At 37.3% G+C, this 17,708-nt stretch overlaps 1 long non-coding RNA gene across 2 annotated transcripts in view; it reads right to left on the bottom strand.

The window, feature by feature from the left end:
- The window catches only part of LOC135279146 (uncharacterized), a 185,884-nt gene that overhangs the window by 139,998 nt on the left and 28,178 nt on the right, over positions 1–17,708 (bottom strand). The gene's annotated exons all lie outside the window — the stretch shown is intronic.

Below are 17,708 nucleotides of genomic sequence, written 5' to 3'. Positions count from 1 at the left end.
GACCCCTATTCAGCAACAGATTTCAAATGCAGTCACCAGCTCCACAGTGTGCAGCCTCAGCTGTGTCCCTTCTTCACTCTTTATTTCCTATACAGGAATGACTCAATCCCCTTTTCTCAGGGACAGCAAATCTCAGATTTGTTTTTACTACTTTGAGCAGCTTCTTCTTGATGTCTTAGGGACTACAGAGAAGGCAGTTACATCTTTGCTCTTTATCCAAGCTATGTGTGCCTTTGAAATCAATGTCAGCAGCAGGAGTAGAAGATGAGATTTTAGGACTTACTTTCACTATCATATACAAATATACAGGTCCATGCAACAGCCTCAGAGGGATTTTTGACTTTCTGCCCTGATCATACCCTGCATGCCATGGCAGGAGAAAGTGAGGTATTTAACATCCACAGCTGAAAAAGCCTAACCCCTGAGTTTCCACTCATTCATTTCTGCTACTGCTGTTACTATTATCATCTCACTTATCCAGTAAGCTATTCCCTTACCAGGTTTATGATGATCTAATACTGAGTTATTGATTCATACTAGCATAACAGAAGAGTCTGGCCTAATAATTATCTACAAAATGAGAATAAAGACCAATTAGTGCTTGCACAGAAGCTGTTTGTACTAAACTTAATTCTGTCTGCAGTAAATCTAGACAGCAGACAGAAGTGTCAGTAGAAAACTGGATATTTTGTTTTTCTCTTCCTACTTACTTTATTTAAAGGATATATGTTTTTTTAATCAATGCTATTTGTTAAAGTTGTCATTAAAAGTAAATGCATTAAGCCAAATTCTGCCAGACAATGTGTGCCATTCAAGATATTTCCCTATAGTGTGAAATCATCTTTCCCGAGTCTACAGATTTCTGCACAGCAAGGGTTCTCCCATGGTTTCTCAGCATTTGTACATATCATCTCACATCACAGACTGAGCTGTTACAAAGAGACACTGGTACCTTCCACACAAAGGTCATGGGCCACTGTTATTGACACATGCCTTTAATCCTTGGGATGCTTCAAAAAATGAAGATTAGCAGCAATCCTCAGAACTCGCACCCAGGAGATAGCTATTTGTCAAAAAGTTGATTTTATTGATGCTTACAAAAGAAGGAGAGTATGTAATTTATCTAATAAAAGTCAGGTCTTGTTTGCCTAGACTCCAGAGTTTTGACAGTTCCCTCGTTGGAGTGTTTGATGTTGAGTTTCATATAATAAATGCAAATTTTTCATCAGCTATGCATCTTCTTAGGAGCAACTGGTATTATGTGTGGATTTTCTTCCTTGGTTTTCTCCAGAGTTTTTCCTCTTAAAGTCTTTGTTTCCTTCAGAATTCATTATAAATGACATAATTATATGTCTTTTTCTCCCTTGATTGAGAGCATTTCTTACAGATGATGATTTACCATTTGGAAATTACAAATAGCATGAATAGATACAATTATTATATTGCAGAATTTCCTTTAAAACCCAGAAATGTGGTTTAGCTGAACTGTTTGTAAATGATAAGTAGGCAGGTCACATTATTTCCTCTAATCAGCATATGACCCCCAATGCAAATTGAAGTTTTTCCTCAAACTGCATTGAAGGTTTCCTCTGGAATGTTGAGTAGATTTAAGATTGGGATGAGCAGAAATGGACAAGGAATACAAGTAAAATAATTAGTACAAGTAAAAATAATTATTTTATGAGGATTCTTTCAGGAAATCACCATGTTCCAGCTGAAACAGTCAGACCATAACACATCTATTGAAAACCTTCCAATCAGTTTTGATTAGACCTTTGTCCTTGCCCAGGTTTATGCAGAAGTTGCATTAACAACTACTTCAATTTTTGAGTCCCATTTTCCATAGAAAGATCAGAATACAAAGTTTAAAAGTGTAAACCATGGTTGTATGGGGCTAGAAGTCTTTTTACAGGGTCATCTGTCATCAGAGGATTTATTTCTGGAATGCTTGGATGTGGCTTGTAGGTGATTCTCTATAGCTTAAGAAAATGCACCAAAATAACTTCTTAATTTGTCTTGCACAAATGCTGGAGTATTTCTTGTTTTGTTCCTATTCCTATGGAGCTGCCAGAATGCAAATGTTTTCTGCTTTAGAAACACATTTAAAATGAAACCAACAATAATGTGACACTGATGTTGATTAATTAATTAAACAAAAGCCCAGGGACACTTTCATACATACGATTGCATGTGTCCTTAGTGTGTTAGTTACTGCTGGTACCCATCTTCAAAAGGGCTGCAGCAAAGCCTGCTACAGAGAGTATGGCCTGAAGCCCACCCAAATCCATCTGAAAATGCAGTGACTTCAAGAGAGTCCTGTGTGCAACAGATGGCTGCTAACAGCCAGCTCTGAGCATTTCAAACAGGCTCATCCTGCCCTGGAAAAGCAGGGCCAGAGCATCCATTAACAGAGTGAGGAGAGGAGGCGAGAGGGCCAAGGGAATTAAAGATCAAAGAGCTGCAATTAGGCAATATTAATGAGGAATCATCTCAAAAGGTTTCCTCTTTTGCAAAAAGCCTTCAGTTTGTTTTATAAACAGAACTCTGTGTAATGTAGAGCCATCTCTCTATAAATCCAGATTGTTTTCAGGCTCCAATCTCTGCCATGGAGCCATGTTAGGGCTGCTAACATGTTAAGCATACATTGAGTGAAATCCAAGTCAAAGCTCATGTTCATTTTAGTCTGTGCAGGGCTAGGCCAGGGCTTAGGATTTCTTCATATCCTATTTGACATGTCTAAAACTAAACACAAAAGCATCCCAAAATATCCACATCATTATATCTTTCTGAGGTGTGTAAACAACTTTGAAGACAATCAAAGGACTGGCAATCTTCAAATAATTAATAAATAAGCACCAAACTGTATAACTCAATCAATTCAAACTGTATAACTCCATCAATTCTGATTGAATCTATGATGCCATAGCTTGCTATTGCAGGAAGCAATGCACAACAAACTCAACTCGCATAGAACTGCCTGCAGTTTATCTAAAAAAATACTGACAAAGTCCCAGTCACTCCAGCTTCACCTCTTCCCCTGGTCATACACTGGTATCCCTTTGCTTCTTCCAGCACTGGCATTTATCTGATCAAGTCAATCAACTCACAGAAAAGAAACCCCATAAGAAGCAACAAATCTATTGGAACATGATACAGACACAATTCAAATGCTAAGTGTGTTGAGAGGACGCACTCTGGGGAGGTGTTTTGCTCCAGATAAAGAAACAAAACCCTCTGAGAACTAAAGTCTGACAGCAAAAAAATGGAAAAAAAAATTAGCTTCTACAGCAACCCCAGCCAAATAATCCCAAAGAGTTTAAGAAACAGCTTCACCTGAGTTGAACTAATTTCTCTGCTGCTCCTGAGGGCAAGTCCTGCCCCTCCATACACCTTCCCTTATTGTCACTCATCTGACTTTGAGTCAGTACAACTGGTCAGACATCAGGAAACCATAACCTTCTCTGGGTGGGGAACTACTTCTGCCATGCTGATGAATCAAATTATTTCAAAGAAGTAGCAGGAAATGTGGCAGAAGTCCCAACAGAGGGAGAGATAAGGACCACCTTTCCTCTCCTGTGGAGAATTTGTAGACACCTCTTCATGAGGTCAAATGCCATTTAACCAAAATTAAAACACTATTTGCCAATTGGCTAGAACATGTAAAAAGAGCTGTCATCAATAGATTTGTCCCACTGGCCTAAGTAATTGAGTCACTGTAAGGAGCACAGAGACCCAGCAAAGCTGAGACTGATGTCCAAATCCATGACAACCAAACTGCTCCCTCCTGACATGTCCCTTGTGCCAGGAGGTTCAGACTCCTGGCAGAGGAAATGTACCAAGTGTAAGTGGTGATCCCAATGGCAGAACCATGCCAACAGTACAGTTGTACTGACCAGTGGCAAATGTCACCTGACTGGGTGCCACCACCACAGCTGAGGCACTGCATTTATTGACAGAGATAATAAAAATTAGAAAAAAAAAACAGAAAAATTGTTCTCAGGAAGGTTGGAAAATCACATCTCTTCTACATGTGAAATTTCTAATGTTAATATTTTTTTGTTTCTAGTACATATATTTTTTATTTCTAGTAGACCATCCTTAATACATTAGGGGACAACACATATTTTAACTGAAAAACAAAATTGAGATATCCTGCTTTCAAAAGGGATGAGAAAACTAATGATCTCTGCATGTAAGAGAAACAACTTTTCATCTGGATGACCAATCCTGGTCACGTTACTTACCTGGTGTTGCTCTAAGTCTGAACTCCTATACCCAGGCTAGGAGGGATTTAATGTTTAAACCATCAGGGGTCTGCTGGTACCTTTGACTTCTACATCTAACATGTAACTAATAGCTGTTGGGTCCTCTGATATGAAAAATCACTAATGACTTCTGAAGATCAAACACATAATTAAAACAACACTTTTATCTGAAGTTCTGGCCATGATTTTCCCTTTCAGTTTTTTTTTTCTAAAATTGTATGCTAGTAACACATCATTTGTTTAATAACAATATCCTGCAGAGTTCAAAGCAATTTTCAAATAATAATTTTTTTAGTTTACTGTAACATGTTTTTGGGAAAAAAATCTTAAATTCATAATCTATAATTATGAACAAAATATTTTAAAAACTGGGATAGAGATAAATATTTTATTGTGAACCTGCAAAATGGAAATAACTATGAAAGTTTAAAATGTTCCACAAAATAATTTTCGTGATTTTCAACCAGCTCTAGTTGCACACTTATTACAGTAAAGCAGCTTTTAAAAAGCAGCTGTGTTTTCCACCAAGGGGTGACAGCATTTCATTGTGGGGATAATGTGTGTAAATGATCCCTTCATTATATAGGGTCTGATCTTGCATTCCTTGTGCATCCTAGGTTCACACTGAAACTAACTGTGTGTTAACAATAGCACTCCAGACAAATTCTAATGGGATAATTGTGCCATTATTGCTACCTAAATTTCCCTTGTTTCATTTGGATTCAGCCTTTTCCTTTCTGCTACTGAGCCAAAGTCTCCAGAAGGAGTTTTGCCATATAAATTGCACAATTTTGGTTTGACTTGCTAGGATTTTATGCACCTTGGTACATTTTCCTGCTGAGGCAAGTGCTCTTCAGCAGCAGAGAAACTTTCTCCCTTCCATGTTGCAGGATCTGGCAACTGCTCAAAAGCAAACCAACACTGTCCAAGACAGATCAGAAAATAAACACATTCCCTCAAATGAAAAGACAAGAAGCTATTCAGGTTCTGGGCCACTGTCACCCAGCCTGGAATTTAGCTGGGGTCCTTGACCAACACAACTGCTCTCACAGACATGACCTCACTGGCAAGTGGACATTTTGCAGGGACACAGAAGAACAAACTCCAGTGTATGAGTTTATATAGGGCAAAGTAATTGCTGCAGACATAGCTTCAAGAGTTTCCAAAAATATATTTTCCTACCTCAGTGATAATCATAAAACCCTTAAGACAATATAAACCATTCTTACATTATTAGGGTCTGCATCCTCACAGTTTGATGATGTCTTACAAGAAAAACATATTATTTCAAATTAATAACCAAAAAAAATAAGGGATTTGTGAGGGAAAGCAGGTAAACAATGCAAATTTCACAGGCTGGAATTACCATACTTCTTGATCAAGAATAAGTTAAACACGTGGCAAAAAAAAAAAAAAGAAAATAAATAAATAAATAAAATGCCCAAGTTATTTCTTACAGAATCAATAATATAAAACATATCTCCATTATGCCCTAGTTTAATTGAAACTACATTTCTCCAAGCCTTGCCAGAAAAATGGGAGAATATGGCTACAGAATTCATGCACCCACTTTTTATCTGCATGACCTGCTTCAAGAACTAAGCCAAGTTTCATTAAAAATTATTGGTCTCATAACTTTTTTTTTCTCTGCCAAAAAGACTCCCATATGGCACCAATATCAAGATAAAATTGTGGCCATGCAAAGTTTTTCCCACTCTTAATTTTTAAAAAAAACTATAAAGTGATTTTATGGCAAAGTCAAAAACTGTCAAGGATGATAAGATCTCACTTGATAAAAGTCTCATGGGCAGTTGTGCCAGTTTTGAAATGGGGGATATTTATCTGAAAGATGACACACGAGATGTTCTCATGTCTTATGCACAGCACTGAACTATAGCAGCTCTGTGGAATATTATCCACTTCTTACAGGGTGCTTTGCTAACACATATTGTGGTACTAAGGAATTCTTTTGTATTACTGTGGCATCTGCTAAAAATGTCACATGTGATCACAGGCCTTGCAAAACAAGTATTTTAACAACCAAAACCTTATGATAGGTTATATTTCAGTGACTTGGAAACAACACTGCATTATCTGAGAAAACAGCACAGATGTTGCTTAATAAACTGCTCAGTTTATGCATTGTATTAACCTCATGAAACATTTATGCAAATCTTGCATTAACAAAAGGTAAAAGAATCATTATAGGTTATGAAGAAAACAATGTGACAACCTTTGTTTTTACCTCCATGTTTTATGGGGGCATTTTAAGTCTTAGGGGTTTCTGTTTAGGAAGACACAAGGGCATTATAGATTTTCATCTATTTTGTTTTCAGTTCTGCTATCATTCCTTCCAGCTGATTTCACATTTTATAATGCTAATAGTGGGTGTATGGTTTTGAGTTTCTCTACTGTCAGCTGGTCAGTAGGTCTGGGGGATATATTTAATGGAATCTGACAGCTGATGGAACTGATCTCATTGAAAGGGGATTTGATATGTGGGATGAATGTGGTGACCCTCAATTCGACATATTAATGACCATTATTATTCAAACTCTTGCAGCCAATATAACTCTTTTTCTTGGACACAGCAGTACATGTGTATAAAAGAAATGACTTATGGATGAGTTAGTCCATATACTAGTTTGAGTGTCATTTAGATAGCATGTCAAAACACATTAGCTATTTTACCCTGAGATAAAATTAAAGGAGAAGCCTTTGTATTCTGTACACTTGTAAACAAAGCAATGATAAAAATGGGTAGTTTCACTGGACTGAGTGAGAAATCCAGCAAATGCACCCACTTCCAACTGTGGGAAAAAGTGTTCTGTGCTATGGGCAACCACAAATAAAACTCAGGAGTCAGATACTGCAGCTGCAACCAACAGGTCCTCCTCTGCTATAGGTCACCCAAAGTTACACACACAGTTTGTGCACAAGCAGCTTTTTAGAAATGAGAACTGTATCAGCCTTACTTCACACAAATCAGAATTTAGGTAACAAAACTAGCAGAACTTCACATTCTGCATTGACTTGTGACAAAATATTTATTGTTTCATTTACTTTCTGCTGGTAGGAAAAATTTGGCCCAACCAAAGTTGTGCATGATGGGACAAATAAGGCCATATTCAAAAAAATCCTGAGATTCCTCCATCTTTTGGCATAAGGGAAGCTGGTCTTAGATGCTTTAACAGATGTGTAGAGGACACAAAAGAAAATCTTAATACATGAGCAAGAATCACAAGGAACCATTTGATTTTAAATTATGTGGTACTGCTACTTTTTCAGGTCACAAATATAAAATCTATTATTGATCTTGAGCATTGCCTCCTATTTTGAATGTCTTTTAAGTGAAGGGCACTCTAATGCCATTTAATCAATAACTGCTTTCACATTTTTGACACAAATATGCAATTTGCTTACAGATTTTAAAGGCTGCTAATGTACATTGCCTGTTCTTTTCTCCCACGCCTGAGGAGGGGTGATGTTCTGCAATATTTAGCCAGGGTGCCTGCTGCGCCAGGCAGGACATTCAAAACCTTTGCAGCCTGTTTTATGGCCCTGGTGGTGCATGAATAATAAAAGCACATTGCATTTCTCTCCTTTCCTGCTTTAACAAGCTCTCCAAAGGGGGGAGAAAGCTCTGAAAGGAACCAGATAAAATAAAGCCACCACCAAAAAAATGCACTGAGACACTCGACCTACACATGTAAGCATTGCAGCATATGAGGAATGCATCAATAACATTAAAGTTACTAAGGAAACCATCTGAGAAGGAGGATGTAATTAGATCATAGCAGTGAGCTTCACATTTGGTTTCCATATTTTTGAGGATTCAGTCAACATTTAGGATATCTCAATTAATGTATGGTTTGAAAGGCTTAACCATATGATGACACTCAATTACTCATTCATCTAGCCAAATATGTTAAGAGTACTTGAAAAGTCAGTTCTTTAATCTTTTATGAATTGCCTTTATCTGAACATTGTCACCACATGGGCAAGGGCATCGTGTATCGTGACCAGCTTATATTTACTTTCTTACTCATCATCTATTGATGGAAATTCTAGCTAGGATTGTTTCTCAAATAATATCTACACTTTCAGGACAAAATGGAAGTTGAAGTAAAGGTACACTTAAAAACTCACAAGGAACATGAACACAAACACAATCAAGGTCCTGTTAATATGAGAAAGAGCTTATCATGCATGTGAATTTTGTTTTAAAATTTAGACCCTTAATACTCTATGCACATTCAGTTTTCAGATCCTTCCCTCACTGTCCACAAGCTGAGCTTGCCTTATGGGTGCTCTGTTTTTTATCATTATGTTTTACTTTGGAAAGAGCACCTCACTTCAAGATAAAAGCATCTGTAATAGGTTCTCTGCAGAAAATTCCCTATCTTTGAATCCTCAAACTTGTTTTTAGCCCTGTTTGAAATATTGATTATAAGTTCTGACTGACAGCAACCACTGTCCTAGTGCCAGTACTTCATTTTTGATCTTTCCATTGCTCTTATACAAGAACAATTTCATCTGACTATTGGAAGTTGTATATAACTGCATATATTTACCTAAGTGCATCCCTATGTTACATACACAGAACCAGGACAACAAAAATGCATAAAACCCAATAATTTCCTTCCTATAATTTTAAAAGGACCAAGGATTTCTGCACATCTACTGCCACACAAAGAAATTCGGACCCAAAATCAACAATCATCTCCCTTCATTTTAAGGGAAACTAACATAAAATAAACAAGAGGAAATAGAAAGAACCATTGTTTTAGCTGGGTTTTTTTTCTACTTCATGTAAAATGAATATAACACTCTGCAGACTTTAGGACCCTGAGTGCTACATAATCCCACATATTGGCTTGCTGAACCTGAGCCACAGCTGTTCTGATAACAGAGCCTTTGAAACTGCTACAACTTTGAATAAAAGCAATGCTTGCAGTGATGATGTTACATGGATGGTAGATTAATCATTGCTACACATATTTCTCAAGGTCTTTTTGTGTTAGTGTTAAATGAGTGCTTAGTACTCTGAACACCTGAAGCTTCACTCCTTTGCACATTTTCAGAATGGTAAAATGAAATGAGGGAATCACAACACCTATTAGAAAGGGCAGGACTTTACACACCTTAAACATGTTAATATTTATTATCAAATCCTGTGTGAAAAGCTGGATCCAAGCCCCTCAAACCATCATTACATGAAGAAGAAAAGCTCTACAAGCCAAAATTGTAACTGATAGAACAGGGTTCACAGCATACAGTTTTGAACTAGAAATTATCATAAGCTATTTAAAATGAAAAATTTCTGAGTATACATAAATCCAACTGTATGACCTATAAGAAATTTAAGCAGCCTGACAGAGAAAATTCAGGTAAAATAAATATTCTTTTAATCCAAACAACATTAGTTTTAAAGAAAGAAAAATATTAGAGATCACTTTGTGCAGCTTGAGATCAATTTTATTTCTACTACAAATGAAATTTTTTTCATTGCCCTCCTTAATGGTCTCAGCATGAATTTTATAATGTAACACCAAGTCATACCATCTTCCAATGACATCCATGGGTCTAACCTAACACTACTTTCAACAAAAGAAGAGAAAACCATGGTGCTGCCTCTTTTTCAAATTGGTGAAACAAGTTTGCTGAGTTCCTGGCTGGGCACTAACTGCATTTTTCTGTCAGAAGGTGGCAAAGCAGTTGGATTTTCCCTGCACCTCTGGAATGGCTGGGCTTAACAAGCACAGCAATGCTGCTGCACTCATTTCCCTCTGCATCATTCTTAAAGCAGTTAATTGTTCCTTCTTCAGTGTTCAGTCTACAATTTCTGCAGAGAACTTTCCAAAGCAACCTTGGAGTTCAAATAAACTCACTGAGACCAGGAGGCTCAGCCAGAAACAAACAAAATTCCACCTATTCTGCGTCAAGTGCTTCCTATTGTTCAATTCTAGGCCTTCAAAGGCACCAAGCCAATGGAACATTAACATTAAATACACCATGGCTTAGAGTCAGTGCATATGAACAACTCTCCAAATATCTGCCATCATTTATTCACATTTTGTAGCTTATTAGTTAATTCCTGTTCCTTGAGCAAGCATTAGAAATACAATAAAATAAGAACAGTATTAGTGCTTTCTCTCTGCTATAGAATTGCCAAGACAAAACTGAAGACTGAAGACTGAAATAATTTATTGATATTCCTGTTGATGCATCACATACAGTGATCAAATTCTGAGCTATGAGGAAAAGTTTTATTCTTATTTAAATCAAAGCTGCAGGGTTGTATCCAGTAGCAGAAGACTAAACAAGACATTGCTGAAACTGCCTGGCTAAGTCAAGATTTTTATTATGTGTCAGTATTGACTGAAGAAAACAGCAAACCAACTCTGGTGTAAATCAATGAGCTTTTGCTAGGCTTTCACAAAATAAAAGACCTGCTGGATTCAAAAGTAAAATAATCAATTTTCTTCTACTGAACAGGTTGAACATTGCAAGGAATGACTCCACAACCATCCACAGCAATAATAATTTACAAGTACTGAAAGAGAGACAGGTTTTACTTTTAGACCTGAAATATTTAGGTTTTGAAGATATGAACACTGATAAGAGGCAACAGATGCAAGGTCCTGATAAATGACCTACCTCATCAGCAGGCTAAGCTATTCTGGCAGAAAATTCCAACAGGAAAAAAAAAAAAATCACTCTGAAAAGCCCAAGAGTAAGCAGAAGTAAATGGCTGAGAGTATACATATACTACTTCTGATCATTTGTGGATTTTGGACAGCCAAATGTTTTGTTTATAAGAGGGAATAGTAAATAACTGGAGGAAAAAGGTAGTGGTAGATACCAAAGGAAACAATTATTCTGACCACATAATGAAGGTACATGGCTTTTTAGCATCTGATTGAGATTACTAAATAAAGTTAAATCTTTTACTAAAATTTATAACAGATTTCCTTCTCTCTCTTTCCATCATGATTAATTTGTTATAGAAATTTCAACTACAAAAGTATAATTTAAAATCCTACTTTCTGCTACAGTTTGGTATGGGGATTACAGGGAACACACTTTCTTTGAATTATATGAACAGTTGTAATTGTCAAGAACTCTCTGCAGCATGATATTGGTAGTACTCTCAGGAATCTCAGCTACAAATAATTTTATTTCCTGTTGCTAAAACATCTGGAATGATATCTGTGGTCCTGGCAGAGGACAACATATGTGGTATCAAAGAAATTCAAGGATTCATGGATCCAGAAATGAGCTGGATAAACCGACAAGAAAGAGGATTTACCAAATTGATATAGCAAAAAAAAAAAAAATCACAACTAGTTTTTACTAGGTATTACCTTCAGACACTGCTAAAATGAGGTTTATTTCAGTTAAATGAGGCTTAGCAGGGCCATAAAATGCATTTTACCCTATCAAAACTAACCAAAACCTCTTCCCTTGACAAACAGCTTCTGAAAGGCACCAAACCTCACATAATTATAGGCTAAAAAAAAAAAAAAAACACTAAAAATATACTCTGTACCACACACATGCAGCATAACAGCTTGATTTCATCATAACACTTAAATGCAATATTTTCCTGCACAGTATTATATTAATATGATAAAGTGCAGCCAGCCAAAAAATAGCTGAAGAGCTGCAAAGTGATTTCAGAAATTGAAAAGCAATTTCAAATGTTTGGTAAGCATTAACTTGATCACTGCACCCTATCAAAACCAGCTGCTAGACCATAATTCTAACCTTTTCCCTTTCAAAAATGCAGGGCCTTGAAATACTCTATTAATGAGAAATGAATATGGTAATTGAAAGAGTAAATACAGTTTTAAAAGAAAGCTCCCACCACCCAAGATCTTCCTCCATTTACATTGGCCTGCTTTACTAAAGGAAAAATATGACAAAGTGTTCCTGTGTAAGATACTTATCTGTGCTGACAACCAACAGATTTAATGAAATTTTAAAGCATTCCTCTGCACCATGTGGTTTGTGATCTCACTGGACATTCCCTTGACACAGCTGTGCCCAATGGACACAGGGATGCTAAGAGATAGAGGCATGCTCAGAAAATGTAAAAATGCAGTGCCTGAAATGGGTTTGAATGGGTTTCAAATGCAGTGCCTGAAATGGATTTTACAGCAGAATGACAAGAGAAAAGATCCATGTCTTGCCTACATGAAGGCTCCTCCCTATGGTCAGCTCTGCATTTCCTCGAGGTGGAAGTGGGATTCCTTTCCAGAAGCTCTCCCCATGCCAAGGAGCTCCCTTGGGCTCAGGCAGCTCAGGGGCACTGCCCTCCCCGTTTGCACCCAGAGAGTGCAGCGTGGGCTCCACGTACCCCCAAACCCAGGCATTCCCCAGCTGTGCCTTTTGCCTCTCCTACAAGCACTTCTGCAGCCAGCTGCAGCACTGGAGAGCAGGATACATCCTTAGCAAGGAAAGATTCCACATTGCTTGGAATATTCTCCATACAGAGCTCCTGATGGAGAGCTCCTCTCCAGCTTCCCTGTACCCCCCTTCAGATACTGTGCCAGTAACCATGCACTGGAAGAGGTTTTCCAGAGAGGGTGTGGAGAGATTCCAGAACTCTGGAACTCAGCCCTGTGCCATGTGCTCTGGGATGATCCTGCTGGAGCAGGGAGCTGGGATCAGACTGTGCTCTTTGCAGCCTGACCCCTTCCCTGATCCTGTGCTTTATCTCTAACTTTCCCTACCATTCCTTGGGACAGGGCTGGAAGCAGAGGCAGCCCTTAGCCTGTACAAGCTCACTTTGGCACCAGCACATGATCACAGGCTCTCTGAAGCACTGCAGCACGTCTGCCTGTTAGAAATACACTGTAAGAAAATGAAGCTGACATCACTTGTAAATCGGCAAACTTCACTACCAAACATCTCTGCAGTTCACAGATTCATGCACTGCAATCTGAAAGAATGATTGATCCCATAGATAGACAATAAAAGTTGAAAATTATGAAGTAAAAAATAAGAAATTATGTATTATGCAAAGTATATTATGCTAAAGAACAGCTACTCTTACATTATTCTAGGTGGGATTGCCCCCACTGTTGTTTGGAGAAAACAGAAAACTTCCTATGTAACAGTCATAAAAACGTAATAAAACTCAAGTAATAAAGATCAAGAGGATCATATTAATCTTTTGTATAACCTCCTACATAAGCTGTAACTTGGCTCAAGAGTGTGCTTCTGAGGTGAATCACCCCCACTTACCACTTTTGAAGCAATCACAGGACAGGCTTAGAGATAAAAAACAGGATGAAACCAAGCACAGACATGCCCCAGGAACACACCCAATGAGCTCCAACCACTGCTGGGTATTCATTCCAAGCAATAAAGGAGACATAGGATGAAATATCCCCAAGTTACAAGGACAGCATCAGTGCCAAGCATTCAGTTTTGTCTCACAGAACCATTTCTCTCAGGTCACATCCTTTATGCATATATACAAAGCATGGCAACAGCACACAATAATTCTTTTTCCAAATACCTTTGTCAAGATATATGCCAGCATAATTTTTTTTAGAAGTTGTTCCAAACATGAGAAAAGAAAGGCATGAAGAACTAATATTTAACTTCATCAAGGTAATATTTTAATTGTTGAAAAGTTTTGTTTAAAATTATTAAGGTATATAAATCTATATGACAAGTTAATACCTTACAATTGTGTCCCACAGGTGAGAACAAAAGAAAATTTATTATTGCATTTAATTTATCAAAAGTTTAATAAGAATGTCATTACTTAATCCTCCCTGCCTTATGACTATAAACAATACCCTGCTTCCTTGAGCTTCACTCATGTTGTAGTAAGACCAAAACCAAACGCATAACTTCAAGAAATAAACCTAATTCTTTTCCACAGTTGCCTAATGGAGTGTGAAAAATCTCTTGAAAGTCTTCAAAGGCTAAAAACATGAGTAATATCTACATGTGCAAATTCTCAGCAAGAATGCATGGGAAGCTTCAGATTTTCTTGGGACATATTCACACCTCTAATTTAAGTCACACAATTACTCAAAACCAGTATCTCCAAGCAGGGTACCCTTAAAATTCAGTAACACAGTCAGTAAACAAAAACAGCTGCTAGGATGTGTAGCTGCTTCAAAGATGGCAACACAAGCCTTTGTAATGGAGGAAACCTGTCACATCTAGTTATCAAAAAACTTTTACAAAAAAAAGGGGAAGAAGGATTTTTCTGTGCATAATTTATTACGAATTCTGAGACAAAGAATAATACATTCATAATTTTCTCCAAGAAACCATGAAAACGTTACTTTCTTAAATTGACAATATACCCACACCTGCCTTATGGCTTTCATGTGACTTTTGCTTAAATCTATTTCACACTTACAGTATATTTTTTTAAACATTGCAACCTCACTTTTGAAATGCCTCAGTTTTACTTTAGAAACATACACAAGACAGTCAGACTAGCACAGCTGAGGCAGCATAAAAGCAAAACAGATTCTGTGTGTGTGCATCTATGTATTTTTATATATACATGTATATAAACACAAACACTATGCTGGTATGACATCTTTGGACTCTAGTTTTGCAATTTGAGTCCCCACCAAATCAGCCAAAGAATTAAAAAGAGTTCCATTTCTCTTGATGATTGTGTGCAATCTCTGAAATAGTCAGATGTTAAACACTCATAGAAAAATTTAGCACAGCTTTACTATAATAATAAAAAGCAGAGATAGATATGACTTGTTTTTGTTTTTAAGGGGAAATTCTAAAAACTAAACACATTTTTGTTCTAGTTTGTAGCTCTGGTTTCACATATCCCAGCACAGTGCTGGCTGTGGAACTCAGGGAAAACTCTTCCCTGTGTCTCAAACTTCTCCAGCTTCTCTCACAGGGACACCCTGTCAAAACCCCAGGTTTGGGGCCAATTCACATGTATGGTTTTTTGAGTACAACAGCAATTATCTAGAGCGATCAGTCTAACAGAAATATTGTTTAAAGTTTTCTAACTTGGGAAACAAAGATCTCATAACACCCACAGAAGAACTGAAGCAAAACAATAGGGATCTAGCAAGTCTAACAATTGCTGAACTCCCCTCATTTATTTTAAATTCAGTGTGTATTAATCGGTATTAATTAAAACATATTTCAGATCACCTTCAAATTTGTAAAAATCAACATGCAATTGATCAGAAGTAATTTTTAACATCAGTACCTACTGTGACATTCTTACTGTTTTCTAGAAGACAAAGAAAACAGAAGTCAAAGCTTTCCACATTCCTATATCTTACAGAGCCACATTTAAGAAAAGCCTACAAACAGGAAACATGTCTGTGGCAGCAAATATCTAAAATTTGCACTGAATTAACTAAGAGATTAATGAATTCACTTTTATCCCTCAGTAACAAAGTTAGCACTGATAAAAACAGAGCAAATTCCAAGAAGTTCATATTACTCTCACTGAGACAAAGCTTTCATTTCCACGTTGGTGGTTAAACCATTTTGAGTTTTCCCAGCTCTAGTCCCAAGCCTTTTCTCTAGTTAAGCACAGACCAAATAGCATCTTGCAAATACTTTCTTTTGTTCCAGGCCTAAAGTACGCCTGTTGTCCTAATCTGCTCTTGGTGAAACTGCTGGGAATGCAGAGTTTCTTACATATGGATTCCTGCCCTCAGCTCAGCCTGGCACCAGGTATGGTCAAAAAGGAAATAAGAAAGGAGCACTCCCCAAAACCTCAAAATTGTGAATTCTAGTATCTGCCATGGCAGGTCATTTCTTTACCTAAGAAATAAAGAATCTTATCTTTTTCAGATTATAGTGAAAGAAAAAAATAATTTAATAGAGATTTAGGATAGAGAACACAGTGTTAAAAATCTCTTTTATGAAAAAGTTGGAAAACCTTTCTTGTTAGAAACTAAAACCTGTGATATACAACAGGCAATTGTTTTAAAACCCCTTCTCATCAATTCTGTTTCCTAAACTATATCCATTAAATTTAGTCCCTGTGTAACAAATGTTTTGAACCTTGAAGAGTTCCTTGGCCCAAGAAATTTAAATAAGTGTGTGTGGCAAATATCCATACTGCCAGAAGCAGCAGGAGGAAGCCATTACCGTTACTTACACAATCTATTCTCACTGAGAATGTTGCCCAATATAATTTACAAACTTTCTGTTGGAAATGCATTAACAGCTGAAAAGCAAGCAGCTTCTAAGGGATAAATAGAAAAAAAAATAAATTAAAAAGCTTGCTTCCAAACTTCAAATGTTGTTGAATGTCAGCTGCAATCCCTGCAGTCAGCAGTCTATAACCTTGTAAAGTCCAAAGAACACTTTAATTTTAATGTGCAGATTTCATCTGATTTTGGCTTAACAAACTTTTTATGGATTCCATTCAAATAAAGTGACAACTGGTTCAAATGTTAAAGTTTCTTTCTGCGGGAATTAAGAACACAAAGTGCATGAGCTTTTCACACCAATGTAGGATGTGTTCATGCACACACCTTTGTACACACCAGCACAAAGTGCCATTTCCAGGCTGCATTTTATTTGGTAGTGAAACCATTTCACTGCTCATTGCACAGTGCTTCAAATGCTTAGTTAAACTTTTTCATTGTTTCAAAATCTTTAGTAGCCATTTGTGTTCTTTACATTTTAAAACAATGAAAAGGGTAGAATGCGTTTTCTCAGTATAAACACAATGCTTCCCCAATTCTTTTGTAAGTGAATCTCTCTTCTCTTTTAATTCCTATTCTAATTTTTATTGTAAATTCTTTTGGCAAAAAAGGTCTGTATTCAGAGAATAAATGTCTCAGTCTATCTTTTCAAAAAAAACCTTGAAGAGGGCACCAGAATAAAGAATCTCTTCAAAGTGGACCTCATGAGGTTTTCTACTATCTTGCCCTGCAAAAAGCAGTTTGTGGCTGCTGCCTGCCAACTCACCTTTCTTGGAAATCCAAAGGGCTGGACATTTTTTCAGCCCCAGCAAGCTCATCAACCTTCTTTAACCAGAAGGACTGTAGCACACAGCAACCTGCTCTAAAGTGAGAATAAGCCCAAGGTAAATGTCCTTGTCACCTGTTTTCCTTACAGTCTCTGTGTGGTTGGATCCCCTTTTCTCAGGAAAGAAAGGGAATGCACCATTTTATAAACCTGCAAATCATGTAAACCAGTGAGCACCCCTGGTCTGAAAGCTGATGATCTTGTATTTCACTGTGTGGTACATAGGGTTCTGTACCTAACAGCAGAATGAAGCACTCATTACTAACACCAGACTAACATGAGATGTATGGATCACCCAGTCATGGTTAAGAGCCCACCCAGCTATCACAGAACATGTTCCCCCTGTCAGCCTGTTTGCTGCTATCTTTTCATCTTGCCATACCTGTTCAGTTCTGTGCCAGCTGACAAGTACCCCACTAGCTGTGGCTCACACTAAGA

Source organism: Passer domesticus, chromosome 12, assembly GCF_036417665.1.
Source record: "Passer domesticus isolate bPasDom1 chromosome 12, bPasDom1.hap1, whole genome shotgun sequence".
Taxonomy (NCBI): domain Eukaryota; kingdom Metazoa; phylum Chordata; class Aves; order Passeriformes; family Passeridae; genus Passer; species Passer domesticus.
Note: the sequence above shows the minus strand (reverse complement) of the source record. Positions and strands in the feature narration are given on the sequence as shown.